The following is a 24,717-nucleotide window of genomic DNA, read 5'->3' on the forward strand; positions in this document are numbered from 1 at the left end:
CAAGATAAAGACCGTAGGTTGCACTTTAGGTCTGCAATGATCAGCTGGAAGAGCTCTATTTACCGTAGACTTGAAACAAATTTGCACTAGCCACTGGCTCAGCAGTTTAGGGTATACAGAACGTTAAGAAACATTCCAGTTGCTCAGAAGTTTTAGAAAGTGGGGTCTACCGTTATTCAGAGTAAGGTTACTTCCCCCTTGCAAAAAGGCACCAGTACAGTCTCCTTTTTGATTATCTTCCTCCAGACTTTGTTAATTGCAAATCTCGTTAAGCTCACTTTGGCAGTACATTACGAAAAGCAGGTTTCCTCCCAATCGTGTGTGCCGGCAGGCTTGTGGCTTCATGCTTATCTCCCCAAAAGAATGTGATGCGAAGTGAGCCGTCTACAATTATCCGCTTAGTCATGTCCTCACCCTTTGCAGCGTTGTAAGAGCTTGGGTTTGGAGGCTGGAAAAATAGCTCCTCGTTTGCTGCTCCCCTTTTTCAATAGGTGAAGGCAATGAGGGGGAAAGATGACTGAAGCTGTCTTGGTCAACCAGGTGCCTTCTAAATGTGCTGGACTATATTCCCATAATGCCCAGCATCCAAAGAAGTAGCCAGTGACTTCCAGAAAATGGGACGCCATTCTTGCTCCACTTTCTTCCCCAGAGATGGTAAAATGTTACTTTGATGGATGACCTTCAAAAAAAAATCCCCACTGGTCATGCTGGGTGATGGGGATTCTGGGAGTTCTGATTTTTAAAAAATTAACTTCTACAGTCTTCCCTTTCCTTCAATACTGGGATACCATCAAGAGGTGGGACTTGTGCATGTGTACAGGAGCATAAAACGAGAGCAGAAACTAGAGAAACGATGATTAGATTTCGCTATATGTTGCAGCCGTTTAATCCTACTTTAAGTGTCATATCTCTGCCCATCTTAAAGATTCCTGGGAACAGCAGTTTGCTAAGGTACCATGGTTCCCCCGAAAATAAAACAGGGTCTTATACCAATTTTTGCTCCAAAAATGCATTAGGGCTTATTTTCAGGGGATGTTTTTTTTTTCCATGTACAACCATGTATATTTGTGCAAATACAGTCATGTCATCTTCTTCTGGTTGCTGCACAAGGGTGGAGGGCAGAGTTTAACTTAACTGGGGCTTATTTTTGGGATAGAGCTTACCGTATTTTTCACACCATAAGAGGCACTTTTTTCTCACAAAACAGGGGGGTGGAAAGTCTGTGCGTCTTATGGAGCGAAGAAAACAGATTATATTTTCCTGTTTTCTTCTCCTAAAAAATTGGTGCGTCTTATGGAAAGGTGTGTCTTATGGAGCGAAAAATACGGTATATTACGTGCATCCTGAAAAATCCTACTAGGGCTTATTTTCAGGGAAACAGGGTACTACCAAGAATTTTCCGCTAAGTAGCAACATTGACCTCACCTGAACTACGACAGAGAATTCTAAGGTTTGTAGCAAACTACAAATTCCAGAATTTCATACATCGCACCAATGAAATCGGTACCCAGCCTTTTCAACAATGTCATTTGGATTCACTGAACATTGCCTGAGGACAATCTAAATAAAAAACAAAACAAAACCACACAGCAGAGAAAATGAATCTGAAAAAAAAATGTAACACCACAAGATATTGGATGTATACCAACTAACTGAAAAGCATCCTCATCAGTGAACTGTCTTGGAGAACAAGCAGTCTGTCAGTTTTCTTTAGTCAGTTTTTCTAGGCTGGGACGGGATTCTACTTTTCTGCGATTGGTGGAACCCTATAGGTTTTCCCAGAGCAACCCTCCCATCTGTTAGAACAGTGGCTCCCAAAAATGGGTCCCCAGATGTTCTTGGACTAAAACTCCCAGAAGCCTTCCCCACAGCACTAGCTGTGCTGGCCAGGATTTCTGGGAGTTCTAGTCCAAGAACATCTGGGGACCCAAAGTTGGGAACCATTTTGTTAGAAGTACACAAAGTTGTTATTCCACCACCATCCTCTTTTGGGCTTTACAAACACTCGGTAGTTAATCTCCACAGACTCCTCCTCTTAGGGAATAAGTGCCTTAACCCAAAAATTGTACAGATTGCGAAAGACAAGACCCACTAGGCACTATCTTCTATGAAGACCCAAAAGATAATTATCAGTGTAAAAATTCCTAAGATATTTCTGGTTTCACCTCTGCTCTTTCACACCCAGAGTCCTTCATCATGAAGCAACTCAAAAACAAAGGGATTTCTTTAAAGACTGCATTCTACACCAATGGTTCCCAATCTTGGTCCCCAGATATTCTTGGACTAAATCTCCCAGAAGCCTTCAGCACTAGCTGTGATGGTCAGGATTTCTGGGAGCTCTAGATGAAGAATATTTGGGGAACCATGGCTGGGAACCATTGTACTTACACAGAGCTTCTCTAAATCACAGTCCGTTGCTACTCATATCAAGTGCTCCCTTTTCCCATGAGTCCATGACCTTTTCTAGATGCCTTGACTTCTGATGTCAGGCAAACGGGATAAGATGTTCTTCTTACTAGACTCCAGATCCATACCCTTGCTCCCAAAATCTCACCAGGCATCCAAATAGGATGGACAATACAAAGAAGCCTTCTTCCAATCTGGTGTTCTGAGGCTCGGCTTTCAGCTTTAAAAAAAAATGTTATATACAGTGGTGCCTCGCTTAACGATGTTAATTGGTTCCATAAAAAAAATCATTATGTGAAAACATCGTTAAGTGAAACACCATTTCCCATAGGAATGCATTGAAAACTGGTTAATCCGTTCCAATTGGAATAGATTAATGCTTGCAATCGTTAGCCCACCTCCTGAAACCTATGCAAACTTAATTTGGTGTTGTTCTGAGTCGTCGTTAATTTTTGGTGATTTTTTCTCTCTCTGTAACAAATTAAGTTTGCATAGGGTTCAGGAGGTGGGCTAACGATTGCAAGCATTTAAAACAAGTTTCTAACAGTTTAAGACACTTTTACAGGAGCGAAAAAGGGACATCGTTAAGTGAAATTCCCCCATAGAGAACATCGTTAAACGATGGGGGAAATTCCTATAAGAAACCCATCGCTGTGTGAATTCATCGTTGTATGAAGCAATCGTTGTGTGAGGCACCACTGTACTTTGTTGATATATATACTTTGTCCTCTGAAGATGCCGGCCACAGAGACTGGCGAAACGTTAGGAAGAACAACCTTCAGAACACGGCCAAAGAGCCCGAAAAACCCACAGCAACCATTTGTTGATTTTACTTGTTCCTATGAATGATTCCAGAGAAAGAGCTCCTAGCACGGCTGACCAAAGGCATTTTGTCACTGTTCCAAGTCCTTCCTATCAACAAAATTTTGCTGATTGGAACAAAATATAAAGAATACCGGAGGAGTAGAAATGGAAGATTATCATATGTGGAGCTGCTCAAACAAAGCATTGAGTTTTGAGGTGGACTAATTGATGGATACAGATGTTGCTCAGAACTACCTCACTAATCTCTTTAGCAACCTTTGTAACTGTTTGCCAACTACAGTGGTGCCTCGCTAGACGCTTACCCCACATGACGTTGAAATAGCTTGACGATGACATTTTTGCAATTACAAAACGATGTTTCCAATGGGTTTTTTTTTGCAGTATGTTGATTAGGAGCCTGCTTCGCGAACTGTTTGTTTGCAAAACAATGTTTTTTCCGGCTCCGCAAAATGGCTTCCCTCCCTTCTCAAAATGGCTGCTTTCTGGACGGAAGCTTTGCATCACAGCAAATTAGAACAGCTGCTCGGCGGTTCTCTATGGGCAATCTTCGCTGGATGATGAGGTATTTCCCCCATTGGAACACATTGACCAGTTTTCAATGCATTCCAATGGTTTTTCCCCGCTTGACGACATTTCGCTGCATAGCGATTTTGCTGGAACGGATTATCATCGTCAAGCGAGGCACCACTGTATATAGATTATTTTTTTACTAAAAGTAATAAATCATATAATTACAGAATAATTGAGTTGGAAGAGGCCTATAGGGCCATCAAGTCTAACACGCTGCTCAATGCAGGAATCCAAATCAAAGTAAATCTGACAGACAGTTGTTCAATTTTCTATTAAATGAGTACTCAGCACCTCCTGGGGTCATTTGTTCCGTTGTCATACTACTCTAACAGTTAAGAAGTTTTTCCTGATATTCAGCCTAAATTTTGATTCCTGTAGCTTAAGCCCATTATTAAGTGTCCTGCAGTCTGAGATGATCAAGAACAGATCCTCACCGTCCTCTGTGTCTGGCTGTCTGACTACTTTATTCTCACAGCAATCATCCACCAAGATGATAAAAAGACAGATTGCAATGATGATTAAAAGACAAACTGCAAATATTAATGTATATGTATAGATGCAAAATTAGAAATGAGTTTTATAATTCAACCTGAATGTCAATGGATTTCACTAGAGTTGGGTGGGGGGAACGCAAGCAGTGTGGCTGTTGCTGAGTCTGGTGGATTAGTGTTATAAATTCAGGAGGGGAACCTTCAGACCCACATGTCTCCCTTCTTATGGTTCTCTTCTTTAAATCAGACATTGACGGGACAGTCCTTCAAATGGAGGACACTGTAAAAATGAGAACTGTTCAAGGTAGCCCTTTTAATGGACACCTGCCCTCCCAGAAAGAGGACATGGGACTATCACATCACCATATTTAACAGAGTAGATTTAAAAAATCAATGATTTTTTTAAAAATCAGATTGATTTAAACCACAATTTCAATCACAATTAAAAATTTTTAAAAATCATTTTTAAAAATTGAAATGGTAATTTAAAAAAACAAAACAAATCCATTTGATGCCAATCAAATCTACCCTATATGTTATTGTTAAAACCATCACATTTGCCACAGGAGGACCAGCAGACAGATGCATCTAATCTTCCAAAAACGACATTTGGAATTTAACATAAAAGTGTAACATAACAGTAAGAGATGTGTAGATCTTACTGCCAACAGCATCCTTCTAACAACGCAGGGAGGAGACCCTCTTTCTGTAAAACAGCTTTCTTTTTAAGAACTGCCAAATGAGCCTTAAGCTAATGTGGCCTAAATCCAGAGTCCCAGAAGTAAAAAAAAATACATTTCCCCCCCCCCACACACACACACACAACGCGACAGTTACCAGTAATCGCCCCAGTTACAAGCATGTGCAATTACCAGACACGAGCCGTGTTCTGCTGAAAATAGTGTAACATGGACTGGTAGTGCTGGCAATTTGTTTCTATCTCTCTTTTCCCCTCAATTAAATAGCTAAATTATGGAAATAAGGGTGAATGCCCAGAAGCCTGGTGAAAACCTTCGGTTGCAAAAAGTTCACCAGGGGGTTTTGCCAAGCAGAGCCGAGAGTATCTTCCACTCCAAACGGGAGGAGGTACAAAGAGGATAATTATTGTAGCAAGCAAGATTTTCAGATATTTTCTTTTGCGGAGTTTTGCGCTGTTTATTTTTGTTCTCGGCCTTGTTATGTAAGATAAGAAAGGCTCAGCTGTTACTTTTAAGAAATTCCCAAGGAAGGAAAGAAGGCACAGCGGTTTGGTTTTGCTTCTTTTATTTATTTATTTATTTTATTTTTCCTTGATTCTTTTTCTAGTAAGACTCCATCTGAGATTTCCTGTGGTTTTCTAGTGCAGGTGGATTCAGGCAAGGCCATCCTGCTGAAAAGCTAATGAATTTGTGCCCCAATGAAAGCACAGCGACATTTCAGTTGTGTCACCTCAGTGCTCTCTCAGTTGAGGTGTCTTTGCTGTGGCCCTCCACATGCTGCTGGACTACAACTCCCATCCACCACAAACAACACATTGTTGCGAGATCATGGGAATGGCGTCTCATGAATCAGACCACTTGTCCATTAAACCCTGGGTATTGTGGATCCTATCTTTCGGTGGCTCTCCAAGGTTCCAGGAAGGATTCTTTGGTACCTCTCTCTGCCTCGCACTGGACCCAGCATCTTCTGTACACAAAGCCCAAATGTTCTACCACTGAGGTGTTTCCCCAAAAGATAACTCATACAGAAAGTCGGATTCAAAATGTGGATGCAGGAGAATAGACTGTACAGTGTTTAGTTAGTTAGGCATCCTTCAGTCTCGAAAGACTATGGTAGCGTGCTCTGTATGGAGGACTTGGAACAGCGTCTAGTGTGGCTGAAGAGGCCAATTCGAGAGTGGCAATCTCTTCCACACTGAAGACAAATCCAATCTGTCCCCTGTCCAGCTCCCTGGTTTTGCTGCTTTTGTGACTTCCTCTTTGCCTCGGCCTGCTGGACAAGGGTCTCTTCAAATTGGGAGAGGCCGTGAAGCACTGCCTGCCTCCAGGCTGAACGGTCAGATGTCAGGGTTTCCCATCTGTTGAGGTCTATTCCTAAGGCCTTCAGATCCCGCTTGCAGATATCCTTGTATCGCAGCTGTGGTGTCCCTCTGGGGCGATTTCCCTGCACTAATTCTCCATACAGGAGATCCTTTGGAATCCGACCATCAGCCATTCTCACGACGTGCCCAAGCCAACGTAGACGGCACTGTTTCAATATTGTATACATGCTGAATATTCCAGCTCGTTCTAGGACTGCTCTGTTTGGAACTTTGTCCTGCCAGGTGATACCAAAAATCCGTCGTAGGCAACGCATATGGAAGGTGTTCAGCTTCCTCTCCTGACGTGCACAAAGGGTCCAGGACTCACTGCAGTACAGGAGTGTGCTCAGGACACAGGCTCTATAGACCTGGATCTTGGTATGTGTCGTCAGCTTCTTATTGAGCCATACTCTCTTTGTGAGTCTAGAGAACATGGTAGCTCCTTTGCCAATGCGTTTATCCAGCTCGACATCCAGGGAGAGGGTGTCAGAGATGGTTGAGCCAAGGTACACAAAGTCATGAACAACCTCCAATTCTTGTGTGGAGATGGTAATAGAAGGAGGTGAGTCCACGCCCTGGCCCATGACTTGTGTTTTCTTCAGGCTGATTGTTAGTCCAAAGTCCTGACAGGCCTTACTGAAACGATTCATGAGTTGTTAGAGGTCTTCAGCAGAGTGAGCAACAATGGCTGCATCATCTGCAAAGAGGAAGTCCCGCATGCATTTCAGTTGGACTTTGGTCTTTGCTCTCAATCTGGAGAGATTAAAGAGCTTTCCGTCTGATCTAGTCCGGAGATAGACACCTTCTGTTGCAGTTCCAAAGGCATGCTTCAGCATGACAGCAAAAAAGATCCCAAAGAGGGTTGGTGCGAGGACACAGCCCTGTTTCACTCCACTTCGGATGTCAAAGGGATCTGATGTTGAGCCGTCAAAAACTACAGTGCCTTTCATTCCCTCATGGAAGGATCTGATGATGTTAAGGAGACGAGGTGGACATCCAATCTTGGGAAGTATTTTAAAAAGGCCATCCCTGCTAACCAAGTCAAATGCTTTTGTAAGGTCTATGAAGGCCACTAAGAGTGGCTGTTGTTGTTCCCTGCATTTCTCCTGCAACTGTCGGAGGGAGAATACCATGTCAGTGGTGGATCTATTAGCTCGAAATCCACACTGTGATTCTGGATAGACTCAGTCTGCAAGCACCTGGAGCCTCTTCAGCACCACACGGGCAAGCAGCTTCCCTACAACGCTAAGAAGAGAGATGCCACGGTAGTTACTGCAGTCGCCCCACTGTACAGTGACTCTACGTAAAAATCTATGTAGATTCCTAGCTGGCTGGATAGCTTGTGGTTTAAGTCTCTGGCTGCAGAACCCGAGGTTGGGAGTTCAATTCCCCACTGTGCCTCCTTGGATAAGAGCCAGCCTAGGTGGCCTTGGGCAAGCTGCACAGTCCCAGAAGAAGAGAATGGCAAAACACTTCTAAGTATTCTCTACCTGAAAAAGGATGCCCAGAAGTCAAGAGTTGACTCAATGGCACACAATGAGGATTATATGGATTGTTAACAACTCCTGAAACATTTGGTACTTCCAGGAACTTGAATGGGGCAGCTGGGTTCAGGAACGTTCCTTGGAGCCACAGATAAACAACCTTGGCTAAGAGCCTTCCACTCGGATCTCTTTAACATCCTCGGGAGCTGCTGAAGCAGAAGGAAACTACTCAGCAGATGGAAAACCGGAGAGGGAGATGACAGGTCGGGGGGGGGGGGGGGGAAGCAAACATACACATAACCTACTTAAAGGAAGAAAAGTAGGTTTCTAGGATCAAAACAGAAATCATACCGCCTCCGTCCAGGCGTCTGCTGAGAGCTTGTGTATACAGTAGCAGAGCGAAGCATTGCAAAGCATTTCCTGGAAACAGGGCTTGGTGAAAGAGAAGAATCCCAAGGTATTCAACCTAAACCTTGCTGTATCTGAAGTCAAATCACAACAGGGGTAAGGGAAGATTAGTGTTTTTGAACTACAGCTCCCAGAATTCAGTAGACAGCCTAGCAGCTGCCTGGAGGATTCTGGGAACTGTCATATCTAGAAAGACCCACATAAAATAGGAACACCTTTAATTCAGCTCCATCTACAACAGCGTACGTTAGACAGCTGCCAAGCTATAGCTTACCTTCTCATTTCTCAAGAGAGTTGAGAAGTTCCTTTGGTTGGACTATAACTCCCAGGATTCCCCAGCCAGCAAAATCAGAGGTCAAGCGGGTGGGAGTTATCATCAAAAAGAGAGAGGACGTATTCTGTTTTCACATTTATTCCAGTCCAGGACAAAAATATTCAAGAGTTCCCTGTTAACAAGGATCACTTGCCCATACTTTTGGAGTTATTACTAGTTCTAGTTTGTTTTATAAAATATATTTCTCATTGCTTTTACTTCATGTGGTGGTTTCAATGAGTTGATAACTCAACTCTTCACACTGGGTTGTTTTCCTCATCCAATCCACTAGATTACGGCTACAATTCATAGCTCTTGGCATTTCTTGCAAGTACATGATGTGGAATAGGAAACTGAAGCTCTTGAACAGGTCAATGACATGGAAGCGTTTGGAGGTTTGAGGGGAAGAGATCTTCTGAAGGTTCAAAGAAAACAGCATCTGAAAAGATGTGACTCCCAGACACCCATGATCATGTGGAGAACATCCAGGCAGTCATAAAATGCACAGAACAACCCACATCTCCACTGCTTTCAGGCATTAGTCAAAAGCATATCTAGAGCTGAGAAATAAGCATTTTTTTGTGTATTTTAATGGCACTCGGCGCTCACAGCAATAACAGAAGCAGCAACAAAACAGAGCAGACAGTGAAGAACACACCATATATTGCCATGATTCGACCCCAACCCACCCTCTGACCTAGGATAAATTGGCACCATAAAAAACCAGGTGACTTCCTCAGAGCAGGTGCTATTCTGAGTTGGCGAGATAGCACATTAGATGGCCCTTTCTGGAGCATCTGATGTTTCCACCTGTCCCCCATTCCAGATCCCGAATCAGGAGCTTGTGCTGCCTGCCCTCTCCGAGAATGGTTCCTTCGTAGTCCATCCACTCTCTCTGTCAGTTATGCCATTCCATAGACGCTGGGCATGCTTCTTTGAAAAACGTGCGTCCTTCCCACAGCTTCCTTGCTTCCCTTCCCTCCTCCCACCACCGTCTGCCACTTTGAAAAGCCAGGTTTGCTTTCATTTCTGTGATGAGCAGTGGCACTGAGGAGTTTATTTTTAGTATTTGTCTAACTGATTAATTTGGTGCTGTAGGGTAGGGAAGTCAACTCTCGGATCTCACCCTCTTCCTGGCTAAACTTCACTGTCACTGTGGAGGAGGAGGGGGAGACAAAAGAGTTGCCCTTTCTCTCTTCCAAGGAGATGCAAAAACTAGCAGAAGAAAATAATTCAAGAGACACCGTGCACAATTTCAAAGGCAGCCAGTGATCTTGCAACTCAACAAAGCAAAAGACTTAGAGAACATCGCCTGAGAAGAAATCATAACCGCACACCCTAGAGTGTTGGACATGACCCAAAAAGATGTTGTACATATGTCAGGGGTGTTTACCCCTGCTTATTCTTCTACCAGATGTTTGACCAACTTGGACTGCTCAACTCAAGGGTAAAGTATCAAGGAATGCTCAAAGCAATGGCAAACCCAAGGACTCAATTTCTGGACACAAGGAATCACCAATCCACTGAGCTTCCATCTTGGTGTGATTTGGCTTAACCTACCTGCAATTATGCAACCTGTCGCTGAATCCAGACACTAGCTGAACACCTCCCCAGTTACACCTGGCTAAGACAGCACAGGGAAATAATATTGTCATCACTGTGCTGGCTGACAAGTCATCTCTTACCGCCCACCTGTTTTATACAGATGTTTCAAGAACCACAGAGGGCAAAATGGCCTCTTGAATAACCACCCAGCAGAACTGACGTGAGTCAAGGAGAAACCTTCCAATCCCAGTTTCTAAACCCAATCAAAGAAACCTAGAAGAACCACCATATTACTGCACCTCCTACATTTAAGACAAAGGTAAATCCACAGCATGACACCATGGCTGGCTGTATCACAAACATATATGAAGGGCCATGCTAGATCTGATCAGAAGTCAATACAGTCCAGCATTCTGCTCCCAGTGCCCAACTAGTTGTCATTCTTATTTAACACATGTAGAGATGGGCACAAACTGGTTCGTCCCAGTTTGTAAAGGCCGAAGCACAGATGCTATTGCCCCCCTCCCCTGCCTCTTCTGGCTTAATCAACCACTCAACAGGCCCAGCATGCTAGCTTCCTGTTCCTCCTCAATGGATCTCCCAGTCCTGGCAAGAGCACAGGCTTCTCTGCCCCACCCTCTTGGCTGATCTCCCAATCAGAGAAAAGGGCGGGGCAGAAAAGTCTGTGCTCTTGCTCATGACTGGGAGATCAGCTGAGGAGGTGGGGAAAAAAACCAAGCCAGCTGGGCCTGGTGAGTGGCTGGATTGGCTGAGGTGGCAGGGAAGGGAAGCAGCAGCCCCTGTGCTGCCATCTTGACGAACCGGGACGAACCAGTTCATGCCCATCTCTAAACACATGTATACTTTTCCCTTCCATTACCGGATAGTGCTCGAAACCGTCTACAATCCACAAAATGTGGGTAGAAACAAACGCAAATTCAGCCATTGGCTCATTAAGGTCAAATAAAGCTTAAACAAAAACCCTAAAGGCCATTAAAATCAGGTCAGTCCACAAACAATTCTCATGGTCACCAAACCAAGGGGCCCTTGACTTACAAAAGCTCCCTCTACAACCCCCTTCCTTTTAACCATTTCAGTATTAGCAAATGCCCCTCCACTCACTGTTCCGACCACTGTGTTGTGACCGAAGCCAAAAAACGGTTGTGCCTTATGTCACCCTGTGAACCGAGGTCAGGGAGGGGAAAATGGAAAGTAGAGGCTGGAGGGGAAGTCCTAGCAAGCAAACTAGAAAGAATAAAAGAGGTTGGACAGAGAATTGAGAAAGCAAGAAAAAGGCTGCATTCATAAGGCATGAACATTTCCCAGGAACCAGCCTCCTATTTTAGGAAAACAGGAAAATGGGGTTTGACTTCCAAGGGTTCATTGAACACCTGCTGAATGGGTTGTACCAGTATCCAGTTTTAAAGGGTGCCTCTTCATGCCCTTTCTAAAAACAGTGAGAGTGGAAACTGCCTTCAACCCGGAGTGGAGCGCATTCCACCGTCCTGGAACTATGCAGGAAAGCTTGGCTCCCTCGTGCCTCCCTCGGGGCCTCTGCAGCTGTTGGAATTCTCCAGAGGGCCTCTCCTGAAGATCTTAACATCTAGAGAGGCTCATCATAAAAGAGGCCAGTCCTTCAGTTCCCTATGGGAAGATCATGGGAGATGTTGCTGAAGACTTTCAGAACGTGCAGAATCTCAGCTCTTTTTTCTTGACCGGACCTTGTCTAGATAGGCAAGTCTTGCTACGGAGGTGATGGAAGAAATGCCGGAAGATCCTTGTCTATGAAAAACAAGTTGACTGTCTTGGAGGCAACCATGACTAACAGAGGCCGACACCCACGCACAACCTGGTTAGCATTTCCCATGGAACAAATACTACCTCTGTGAATTTGCAATCAGCCAGGATTCCTCTTCAACGGCTGTGTCCCTTCCCCCCCCCCCAACTTGGACAGGAAGTGAAGGGAATGAACCAAGCTTTGCTTATGACTTCCTATTAAACACTGTTGAGAAATAAGACCGTTCTGCTAGTCAAACTATGATAAGAAGGGACTGCAGCAATGCAGAAAAGGGAGGTTTGGGCAACCGGTCAATAACAAAGTGAAACTCAAATGCCATGTTGGAAAGCAGAGTGAAGAACAGAGGTTGGATGCTGTGGGCTCTCCAGAGCATTGTTAGTTTATTTTTTTCTTTCACTACAATTCCCCACAGGGCATTTATAGTTCAAAGAAAGCAATGTGTTCAAAGTCTGGGAGTCTGAGCTGCCGTAGAAGAGTACTGCAAGAAATTGTTCTATTATTTATATAGTGTCACCTATGCACGCAGCATATTAGAGTGCCACAGAAACATAGCCCTCTGCTCCGCAGAACTTGCAAGGTAAAATCCCAGAAAAGGCAGAAGTAAAGAAAGTAGAAAGAGACATTTATGAAATGAGGGTTAGATGCAAGTGGCTTCATTTTGGTTGAAGATAAGGAGCACCCGCCATGCTTTCCAGCCTCTGAAGCCTTGGGCAAGCTGCATAGCTCTCCAGCCAATCAAAAGAAGGCATAATTTTTGGAAGCAAGTTTATGATGTCAGCGTAGACATTATCCATCACACACCGAGTCATGTGACTTGGTCCCCCACAGCAGATGACGGCTGAGTGGATTTCACAAAACCTGACGTAACTTGCCTCCAACAGTTACGCTAGCACAGCAATAGCAAAGGATTTTGGCCATTCTAAACGAAGTTGTACCCATTCTCAGGAAACTGGAAAAAATTCCTTAAATTTGTATTCGCGAAGGCGAATACAAATTCTTCTACTTCTCTCCCCCCCCCCCCGACATCATAAACTTGCTTCCAAAAATTATGCCTTCTTTTGATTGGCTGGGGAGCTATGCAGCTTGCACAAGGCTTCAGAGGCTGGAAAGCATAGCGGGTGCTCCTTATCTTCAACCAAAATGAAGCCACTTGCATCATTGAGAACACCTCCCTAAAAATGGTATCACCACTTAATGGTATCACCACATAACTAGCCATTCTGGCACACAGGGGAAGAGGCAACCTCTTCCACCCTCGGCCATGTGGTATGGGTATGACAACCCCACTGACAAAATAATAGAAGAACACCAGTGATCTCCCCCCAAAAAGAGAAAAGCTTCTGCTTTCAAATAAAGGCAAGTGATATATAAGGTAGGACATATCGCTGTTTATCTTCCCAACACTCACCAATCAATTCATCTTCAAATTTTGGCACCCTAGGGAAAAGCCTCATGTGCTCCACCCTAGTTACCAGTGCTTTTTTTAAAAGCGAAAACATCTTCTTGGATAGACAGAGCAACAGGGGAAAAGGCATATAACCCAATGGATATCTATTTGGCAATGAGAATTTTGATATTTGATTTAGTGACTTTGAAATCTGTCCTTTCACTCACGGGCTGGGAGTCTCTGGGTTTTTGTATATTGTCTAAGGTGTACCTGCAATGGTCTGAAGACCTCTTCAATAAAAGTTATTCTTCTATAACCCAATGGCATTCGATAGGGATGGATGTCTGTATTTAATGGACTGGATGAGATTCCCAACCGTGGGTAACCCAGGTGTTCTTGGACTGCAACTCCCAGAAACCCTGGCCAGCACAGCAAGGGGTGAAGGCTTCTGGGCACCACAGTCCAAGAGCACCAGAGTTACACAAGGTTGGGAGCCACGGCTAGACTTAACAAAGTCCCATTGGAGAGCGAATTCCAAAATTCAGGCTGGGGAGTTCCTCCTGAATTATGGAGGTGGAAGTCTATTAAATAAGAAATTCCTGTCCCTAGCATTAGATAGGATATGTTGTGTTGTATATTCCAACCCAGAAAAAATCAAGAAGGATGCCTTTACAACTGTTGCATGGAGGCAGCAATCTTTTGAAAAACTAGTGGGCAGTTTTTCTAAGAGCAGGAGCGGAACGCACCCTTACTGCAGCGCCTTCTCCTAAAAATTTACAGCCTGCTTATAACCAGCCCATGATTATAAATAATTGTCACAGTTGCGTGCATACCTGCTTCATTCTGGAAAACTAGAATCGTTACATCATATTTATGTTTTAACAACAGGCGGGTTAATTAAGTTATAATTTGGTGAATGAATAATTTGGGAGGCAGAAGAGGAGAGGCGGTGGAAGTGCAGCTCGGCAGACACCGAATCATCATCTCAAACTGAGGAAATGAAGACAATGGCACAGACAGATCACTTTGAAACAGCAGCTGCTGGTGACACAATGCTGTTCCCCCAGCAGAGTGAGAACAGGGGGTGAAAGAGAGAGAAAATGGAGATTCAGCATAGTGAATGGAATATCATTCATCAATGAACACACTACGTTAACAGGGTTTTGGGAGGGGGTTGCTTGTTTTGCATTTTAAATACTAGATTCTTAGACAACCTCACATATCCAGATGTTTGGGACCGCGACTCTGAAGCTCCATCCAGTATAACCAATAGATGTTGATCCTGAGAAGTGTCATCCAGAACATCTGGAGGTCACTAAGTTGCCAACTCTTTAAAACAGAAACCTACAAATTTTTTTTTGGTCTCTGGTGCATTGAGATGGCAAAGCCAAGGAAGGAAAACTCTACAGGCACCCTTTTCCATCCAAATAAGAAGGATGAAGGCATGTGGGCACACAGATTTCTTCATTGGCTTCTACATGCTTTATTCTCCTCTGTAACATGTCTAATGGGAAGGATACTCCTACTAATGCCCTGATGGGTCTGTACTTTTATGCAGGTCACACTCCAGGAGAACTCTTTCTCTCTGCCCCTCCATCCTCACAGATTTGTTTAGAATCATAGAATGATCACAGAAACGTAGAGTTGGAAAGGGACTCTACGGCCATGCGGTCCAACCTCCTGCTCAAGGCAGGGATCCAAATGAAAGCAGATTTGACAGATGGCTGTCCAATTTTCTCTTGAATGCCTCCAGCGTTGGAGTGTTCATCACCTCTCAAATTTGATGGGGACACAAGAGAGAATCTTCTCTTTCGCTACTTCCCAGACTCTGGAACTCCTTCCCATGAGAGGCCAGCTTGGCCCCATCTTTGCTGTCCTTCTACAAGCAAAGATATTCCTCTTCAAGCTTTCTTTTAGCGGCTAGTGGACTGGGTAATTATCTTATAGGGACTGATGTACTTTTGTTGCTTTTAATGTGCTTTTATATTGCTTTCAGGCATGAACTTAATATATTTGTTTAATTCTTTTTTAAATATTGCAATAATTTTTGTATTTAGCTTTTATACTTGTTTTTTAATTTTGTAGCTCCCTTGTGTCCTTTTTAGGAGAATGCAGGGTAAACATATTTCAAATAAATAGTAAGCAAATAATGACAGCACTGGCTTCCTGACCACGCAAAAGCCCTAACTGGGATACCTTCCCTTCTCCATCCAGCTTTAATGGGCAAATACTGTGCAGCTAGGCATCTGTTTTCTATGCCAGGCTCTTTCTAAGTCAGACCTGGGCAAAATGTGGCCCTCCAGATGTTGCTGAACTGCAACTCCCAGCAATCCTAGCCCACACAGCCAATAGTGAGGAGTGTTGGGATTTGCAGTTCAGCAACATCTGGAGGGCCGCACTTTGCCCAGGTCTGTTCTAAGTCAACAGGGAAAGCTACACAGCAGCTGATGGAAGAAAGAGCAAGTACCTTGGGTGCGCCATGGAAGGCAACCACTAGTTACCCCAAAAAGCCACCACATCTGATTTGCAACTCCAATTATGACTTCACTCATTGGTATTTTCCCCCACCCCTCCTCTTGGCAACGTCTTGGGAAACCAGAAGGGAACACCCAAAGGAACTAGAAGTGCTCCACTCCCATTCTCCCCAAGCCAGGAATGGGGTGTAGAGAAGACTCACAATGACAGCATGGCTCACACAACCATCTGACCATCCCTGAGCCACTCATTCAAGCTTCATTGTAGACTAGAAGCTGGATGCAGTCAGTATGTTGGAAGAATGTGGATATACTGAACTGGGATGCCAGTAAGATCATAAAACATACCATACAGCTCTGCCATCATTTAAGCATGGATAAGAGGACTTCTAGGGACGTGGTGGTGCTGTGGGTTAAACCGCAGAAGCCTCTGTGCTGCAGGGTCAGAAGACCAGCAGTCATACGTTCGAATCCACGGGATGGAGTCAGCCCCCATCGCTTGTCCCAGCTCTAGCAGTTCGAGAGTATGCAAATGCGAGTAGATAAATAGGTACCACCTCACTGGGAAGATCACGGCGTTCCAGCGTTCCACGCTGGCCATGTGACCACGGAAACTGTCTACGGACAAACACTGGCTCTACGGCTTGGAAACAGGGATAAGCACTACGCCCTAGAGTCAGACACGACTGGACTAAATGTCAAGGGGAACCTTTACCTTTACCTTAAGAGGACTTCTCTACATCAAACATATGCAGAAAAGGAACAGCACTTCCAGATACTGTACTACATTTATCCATTTTATTTATTTTTTCAATTTGTATACTACCCATCTGGCTACTAAGGCCACTCTGGGTGGTTTACCATTAAATAAAAAACAATAGCCCATTAAATGATATCCACATAAACATAACAATATAAAAAAATCAGTACAGACATATATCCATCAATTAAAACTAAAAAGAAGAGACAATATAGAAAAGTGTTAATATAAAAGCAAGATGGCAGAATTAATAACTTAAACGCTGAAAGAACCTCTGTGCTCTGTTGATATAGTTATCTTGAAATGCCTATCTAATTAGCGATGTTTTCAAGGCTCTCTCAGAAGTCCTCAGTGAAGGGGCCAGGTGAATCTCAGGTGGGAGTTTCTTCCAAAGATGTGTCTCAACCACAAAAAAAGAACTGATTCCTGGTCTTCTCTTTACTAGCCTTTCTCCGAGTCAATATCTCAACCATTCAGGCTGGGATGATCAAGTACGTGAGGCAGATCTCACTAGAAGAAGGCGTTCTGGAAGGTATTGAGGTCCCAGACCATTTAGGTCAATGATGAGATGATGTCAATGTCATCGTCTCAAAGCTGTCACGGAAACAAACAGGCAGCCAATGCAAGGTGGCCAGAACAGGGGAGAGACGATGGTATTTGTTTCCCCCGCATGATTGTCTGGCTGTTATATTTTGGACCTACTGAAGTTTCCGTAGCAGCCTCAGGGGCAGCCCCACGCAGAGAGTGTTACAGTAGTCTAATCTCAAGACCACCATTGCATGGAGCAGTTTGGTGAGGGACATGGTGTCAAGGTAGGGACACAGCTGGGAGGTCCACCTAACATGGAAATAGGTGGAACGGACCACAGATGCAATCCTGAGATTCCACTGATGGCACTGGGTCCAACAGCACTCTCGATGCTCGCAAAGTCTTTGATGAATAAGCCTTGTTTTGAACACCCTCTTAAAGGCTGTGAAGGGAGGAGGCCAGGCACAGCTTCACTGGGAGTGCATCCCCAAAGGGATGGGGCCATTACTGAGAAGGCCCTGTTTCTAGTAGATGACTTCCTGGCCTCCCTCAGTGTGGCAATCCGGAACAGTATGGCCTGAGAGGATCAGGTGGCATACAGGTGGGTGCTTTTAGGGAGAAATGCTCCAACAAGTAGCAAGATGCTGAACCAGGGGTGTTCTTCATGGAAACATGATCTATGGTCTCAAGTGGACAATGGATGCTATAGGAAGGTGTAAAGTCCAAGAATGCTACATTTCCATTGAGGTGAGTAATGGATCTTCCTTTCTTTTCCAAGGGTTTCTCCTGTTCCATGCATTGTACCCCCCATGCACATACCAGTCTCACATGACCCAATTTAAACTCATAGGGCAATGAAGCACTAATGACTGAAATTGCTAGTTCCTGCTGTCTCCCACACAGAGCATGTTGCTGGACTTCCCCCAAAATAACAAATTAAAATTATCATCTGCTTGCATTCATTAAATACCTTGGCCATACACAACAGGGGAACTCAACAGACTTTGCTCTGAAGTAGACAAAGTCAACAAAGCAACCAAGAGTCTGACTCCCTTCTATCTTTCCCAACTTTTTACCACAGAAGAAACAACCAGCCAACTCAAAACCTTTGATTTATTCATCAGTCACCATCTGAAGGGCAGCTATGTCCCAGAATCAGGTATTCTGCCTTGCCAGGTGTCAAAATTTCTTGAGCACACAAGATGGGACACATGTCAACGAGAGCTTAGAGATGGCACTTCTTCAATTGCATGTTTCTAGAAAGCCACAACCCCACAAAGTAATGTGTCTGTGTTCTTCTTTCAACCAAAGTATCACTTTCTACAAAACCCTTTGTAGAATGGACCTCAAGCAAAAGTCTAAAGTCAACTTAAGCCCTTTAGGGAGATTATGTTTTCTCAAGCTCGGACATCTCCCACTGAGATCAAGAGAATTCAAAAAAAGCTGGAAGCCTCCACCAGCATAAGTCAGGTCTGTAACCCCCCTACCCCTGCTCCCAGGTCTAAAGATAAAGTTTCAGTTCAGCACTATAAACGCCAGAAGGCTATAATCCAAAGTAAGAATTGAAGGGTGGTGTTGTATCAATTAGCAAACCAGCTGGAAGCCCAAGTTCAGTTTCCAAGGTGTATTTGAACTCAACAGGTGGCAAGTAAATCATCAGCCCTGGACTTGGTTCTCCATCCAAGACAGGTGATCCTTGTTATGTAATTCACAAGATTCTCAGACATGAAAGAGGTGCTCAGTCAGCTTTTAAGACGAGATTATTTCTAACATCCAACATCTTGTCCAAGTGTTTATCCCAGGCCAAGGAAAATACAGACAGATCTTCCATGTTGGCCATATGCTGAACCAGAAGGTGAGATGATGATCGAGGTGAAGATTCAGACACAATGGTTTGACTATGACACAACCCACAGACTTTGTTGCAAGTATAGTTGAGACAGGCATATAAGCCTGCCTTAAGCAGTCCTAGCACCTTGATTATCCTCACTTCCTTCAGTCTCAACTCCCTTTAGTTCTCAGTTGGACAATGGAACCATTATCCAAAGAAGCAAAACACTGGCCAGACTCCTATTGGACATTTATGTGCTCCCAAGAGAAACTGTGGGTGCTGGCACTGCTAATGGACAACACACAATCTGCAAGATAGTCACATCCTTAATGGCACAGTTGATACACTGTCAATTAGCCGTGGCAAAGTCAAAGATTCCTCTTCTGCACAGAAATGCCCGATATTATTTCAGTCACCATCCAGGAGTAGTGTTTTCCAACCTTGGGTTCCCAGGCGGTCTTGGACTACAACCCCCAGCAATCCTGGCCAGCACAGCTAGTGGTAAAGGCTTCTGGGAGCTTTAGTTCAAGAACATCTCGGGACTCAAGTTTGGAAACCACTGGTCTAGGGGAAAGGAGAAAGGAATAGGAGGCCTGTAGAGCAGTGGTCCCCAACCTTAGGCTTCCAGATGTTCTTAGACTTCATTTCCCAGAAATCCTGGCCAGCAGAGGTGGTGGTGAAGGCTTCTGGGAGCTGTAGTCTAAGAACATCTGGAGGCCCAAGTTTGGAGACCACTGCTGTAGAGGGTTGCAAGAAAAATCAGAAGAGCAATACCCACTGCAGCTGTGGTTTTTGATCATGGGTTCCAGATGCTGTTGGACTGTAATCTCTCACAAGAGCCATGCTGGAGGGAGGAGGATGGGAGTTGCAGCTCAACAGCTGTATCTGTGGACTTGGAGTTGCATGGCTTAGTATTCTGGGTTGTAATACTGTAGATGTCTAAGGCTTTGAACACTCTTCCCCCCCCCCCAGCCCTGTTTACCCAATGATCTCAAAACACTGATGCGAAAGACGTGAACCTGGAACATGTCTTATACAAAGCATGGACTGTGCTACTGAAATATGGCCCAAACCTGTGCCTGGTATGGGACATGGATTCTCTCCCTGTTTTCATATATTAGGAGGGTAGGGGGCTGTCCTATCCTGCCTCTGATTGTTGGGTCGATCATTAGACTAGCAACAGTACTGGGTTCTCCAGCAGGTCCCCAAGGAGGGACTGTATCCCAGTCTGACCTGGAGACCCTTGGTATTCCGTACGGATCTCCCTTCCAGACACGAACCAGGCTCGACCCAGCTTAGCTTCCGAAAGCACAGGAGATCAGATATGCTTTCGGCGGTTTGCATGGCGCAGGTACAGACTGCATCAGTGCCTGCTGAGATTCAGACATAATAGGTTTTGTGCAAGGTTCACTCAGCAGTTACAAAAGAGAAAACCCTTCCCTTTCACAATGCACGGCCACATGCTGCTGGTGACAGTCTCCGACACCACCCCGTCTTTGGAATGCTTCCCCGCATCCAAGACCTCGTGCAAGAACAAAGCTTTTACCAAAACGAGGGTGAAAGGAAGCCCATGGAAAACGAAACAGATCGCCCCCAGTCCTCCTCTCCGGCAACAAGTGTTTTAAGAGCCCTATATTGTCAGGGCGGAGTGAAGTCAACATGAAAAGAGGAGGCAAGCAGGAAAAACCCCAGAGGGATTCCTAGCGCCTTTGACGCCTGCCTACACACCAGTGCGCAGAGATGGTTTTAAAAAGGAGCAGGTACGGAAGGCTGCAGGTTTCCTCTCCACTTCCTCCACCAAAGCGCAACAGGGGAATCCACCCACACTAAGTTGGCAGCTAAAAAAACCTGCTATCCATCCATCCGACGCACAGCTGAGTCCTGCCTCTCCCCCCCCGCACCTCCCAAATTTCTATCCAATTTTATTCTTTCCCTTCCTATAGAGTCCCTCTTGCCCTGTACAAAGCAGACTTCCGTGGGGCCAAGACAAGGAAGAAACCCATGCGGATTTTCAAGGTTATTCAGACCGATTTTGCCCAGTACAAGAAAACGTAATTTGCCATGTGAATGTAGATTTGCCTTTTTACACACACACACACACACACACACACACACACACACACACACACACACACACACACACACACACACACACACACACACACACACACACACACACACACACACACACACACACACACACACACACTTGAATTTTGTCTATCAACAGACTGGGAAGCTCACCACACCCTCTCACACTTACCAGGCATGGGTGGTGCCCGAGAAAAAAAAACAGATATACTAGGGGAAAAATGGCAGTGATTCTACCAGCATGAGTAACCATAGCAACCGGCTTCCCAGTGCCCCCCCTCTTGCTCTCTCCTGTTGCAGACATTCTCCTTCAAACATCCTCAACTAGGGTGAGGTTAAATTTTTTTTAAAAAAATCCCACTGCAAAGACACACTGTAAAAGATCGGCATTCTCCCACAGAAGGGAAAAAAAAAAATGAACGAATACAAATATGTATTAAAAGATTCCCAGTGCATGGTGTTGAAGACCACCGGTTCCAAAGACTCTCCCACCGCATGCCACTTTGCTGCTAAATCAGTTAAACAAGCAACTGTGTCCCTGATTTAGCAGCCAAGAAAGACCATTCAGAGGTCCAGGAAAGATCTATTAAACACGAACCCTATCGTAAGTTGCGGCTGGAAATGGAAGCAAAATCTGCCTCCCTAAATTCTGGACTTGTGGACCGGGGGGGGGGGGGAAGAAAGATGGAGACCAGGTGGCAGGAAAAGCAACAGCCGTGGCTCTTCCACAGGGAAAAACCTGACAAGCCTGTTTCTCCCCAGAGGAAACAGGTTTAAATAGCAAATTATCCAGAGCCATGGCTGTTCTCGACCAAAACGTGGGCATGGGTAAAGGATGATGGGCACAAGTGTCCCTTCGAATGCACAGGGCTTATTTTTTTTAAAGGGGTGTGTTTGCAGTAGGTATAGAAATTGCCAGAGCTACATTTGAACCGTGTCCACATTTGGGATTCTGAATTCATTTTCTCTCCATCCCACCCTTTTCCCAACAGAAGGTGGCTTGCAAAATATTGTAAGAGACCCCCCCCCCAATTCAGCTAAAAACCCCATGAATGACAGAAGGAACGAATGCAGCCTGTCCAAAGGCGATGGTGCCAGCTTGCCACTTGGGACCTTCGCTTAGGTGTTCTGTAGTGTGTTCTTGCAACTTCCAACCTTTCGCATTTTGATATTTGGGGGGGGGGGTGTTCAATGCCCAGAGCAAGGCATCTAAAGGCATCTCAAAGCATCCTACAGTTTTAGAATTAGCCCTATAACTGCATGCACAGCCTGAATTTGAGGGGCAGAGAGGGGAAAGAAAGAAAGAAAGAAAGAAAGAAAGAAAGAAAGAAAGAAAGAAAGAAAGAAAGAAAGAAAGAAAGAAAGAAAGAAAGAAAGAAAGAAAGAAAGAAAGAAAGAAAGAAAAAGAGGGTGGGGAAAGGTGCCAGGATCCTGGCGGAGACCCCCGCCTCCGGGCGCTCCCTCTCCCACACACGCATACACACGTTCACAGGGTCTCATTGCGGTATTGCGGGATCGAACCCTACCGGCTCCTACCACGCCTCCTCGGAGGGGCGGGCAGGGATTGGGGGGGGGGGGCAGAGCCAAGCGATTCAAGCGGAGCTCCAGGGAGGCAGCAGCCGGCACGATCGAGCAACTCCCTTGGTCTTTTCGGAGCACCTCTGAATCGAGGCAAGGGAGGGGGGCAGCCCAGCCCCCCTTTTTCAAGCCCCTCTCTCATCTCCCCCCCCCAAAAAAACAGGGGGACTGGCCGGAGGGGAAGGTCGGAGTTTTCCAGGCGATCGCCGCCATGCATACACACACAGACACACACACACACCCCACCCGCCCCAATCCCATTCAAAAAAACACACGATCGTGCAGTCCGGCGTGCAAAATAAAAGGGAACAGCCCGGCTTTGCAGCTGCCCCTTTTGTTAGCGGGGAAAGGGGAAGCCGAGACACCCCCCCTTGCTCGCCCGCCTCGGATCTGGGGAGGGGGCGAGGAGGGGGAGCTCTGACCGCCCCCTTCCCCACGGAAAGCGATCCCCTCCAGACCCCCACCTTCCCCAGGCAAGAAAAGGCGTGGAAGTCTTTCTTCCCCCCCTCTCAAGATCCTGCTCCCCACCCACCCACTTTTTGCAAGGCTTCAAGGCGCTTCCTTCCCCTCGACCAGCCCCTCCCGCCCCCTCCCCACAGCGCCCCCCCAACTCACCTCCTTCCACCGGGGTCCCTCCAGGCGCGGCGCCCCCCCCAAAACCGAGGGGGGAAAATGCTCACCTCCCTCCCTTTCTCCCCGCTTCCCTCTCGCCCGCCCACCGGCTGCCCTCTCCGGAAGGTAACTTCGTTTCCTCCAACATCCTGCGCCCAACCATCATCATCATCATCATCATCATCATCATCATCGCCACCCAGCCGAGCGGTGCCCCGGGAAATGAAAGGTGTTTAAAATTAAAAAAACACAAAACCCCAAATCCCCCAACAACTACCGGACCCATAATCCCCAGAAACTCCACACACACACACCTGGCGCGCCTTACCTGCAAGCCGCGCGCATCCTGGAGGCGCCCCCCACCACCACCGCGGCGGCTGCTTGCCTGCCTGCCTGCCTGCCCGCCCGAGGAGGACCCCGCGGACCCGACGGCCGGCTTCCCCCGCAGCTGCAGCCGCATCCAGTGCCGGAGTCGCCGCCGCTGCCGCCGCTGCCCCCGGAGCTGCCCTCGCCTTACCAGCCCGCAGGTGACATCACCGCCTCCCCGCCTGATAGGACGCCCGGGCTGTCTGTGCCGACGTCACGGCAGGGCCGGGCTGATAAAGCCTCGCCCCCCCACTGCCCCGCCCCCGCCCCGCCCCGGGGCCTGCTGGGAGATGGAGTCCGAAGCGGGCAAGGTGGGTATAGACTGCTGCGCGGAGAGGACTACGATTCCCGTGACGCCCCGCGCCTCTACTAACTCACTCACACTCTCTCCCCCCCGAACCCCACCAGCGCCTTCTCTGGGGTTTTTCCCCCCCTCTTGGGCATCAGCTGGTCTGGTGGTCCCGCCGAGGCGAGATCCCCACGCGCGGGGGTTCTGCCCCGAGAAGGGAGTTGTGGGCTCGGCGGCTGGGCTGAGAGCCTTTGGTCGCCACCACGGCTTCTCTTACCTCCCCGCCTCTTTTTCCTGCCTCTCCCTTCGCAGGCAAGGAGGCAAGTCGGAAGTCGTGCCTACCTGGTTGGGCAAGGCCAAACCTCCCGGGTGCGGCGGAGCCTGGGGGGGGGGGGAGAGCCGGCCATCAGAAACGTGATTCCGGCAGGTCTTCGGGACGGAGGGTTTTGCCTTTCCAAGCCGCGCCATGCAGCAAAAGACGGTTGCAACGTCCAGGAGATGTGAAAAAGCTCCTTTTCAGCCCTTCAGAGAGAGAGAGAGAGAGAAAGAAAGAAAGAGAGAGAGAGAGACAGAGAGAGAGAGACAGAGAGAGACACACACAGAGAGAGGGGGGGTGTATTTCTAGACTGACAGGCTCTTTTTGTAATGTGCAGTTTGACCCCCTTATAACTGCACCCGCTGCGGGCTAAACTGCAGAAGCCTGTGCTGCAGGATCAGAAGACCAAGCAGTCGTAAGATCGAATCCACGCGACGGAGTGAGCTCCCGTCGCTTGTCCCAGCTCCCGCCAACCTAGCGGTTCGAAAGCATGCAAATGCAAGTAGATAAATAGGGACCACCTCAGTGGGAAGGTCACAGCGTTCCGTGTCTAAGTCACACTGGCCATGTGACCACGGAAGATTGT

At 46.4% G+C, this 24,717-nt stretch overlaps 1 protein-coding gene across 3 annotated transcripts in view; it reads right to left on the reverse strand.

The window, feature by feature from the left end:
- The window catches only part of DAAM1 (dishevelled associated activator of morphogenesis 1), a 212,867-nt gene extending 189,235 nt beyond the window's left edge, over positions 1 to 23,632 (reverse strand). For 2 of the 3 annotated variants that reach the window (XM_072986827.2, XM_020802503.3), the window contains exon 1: positions 23,489 to 23,632. The gene's annotated coding sequence lies outside the window, so the exon portion shown is untranslated. Of the gene's footprint in view, positions 1 to 23,163; positions 23,304 to 23,488 lie in introns of those variants that run through there. The other variant, XM_078383891.1, reaches the window with a different exon arrangement.
- Positions 23,633 to 24,717: the final 1,085 nt, after the last annotated feature.

The sequence above is a fragment of the Pogona vitticeps genome, chromosome 1 (genome assembly GCF_051106095.1).
Source record: "Pogona vitticeps strain Pit_001003342236 chromosome 1, PviZW2.1, whole genome shotgun sequence".
NCBI lineage: Eukaryota > Metazoa > Chordata > Lepidosauria > Squamata > Agamidae > Pogona > Pogona vitticeps.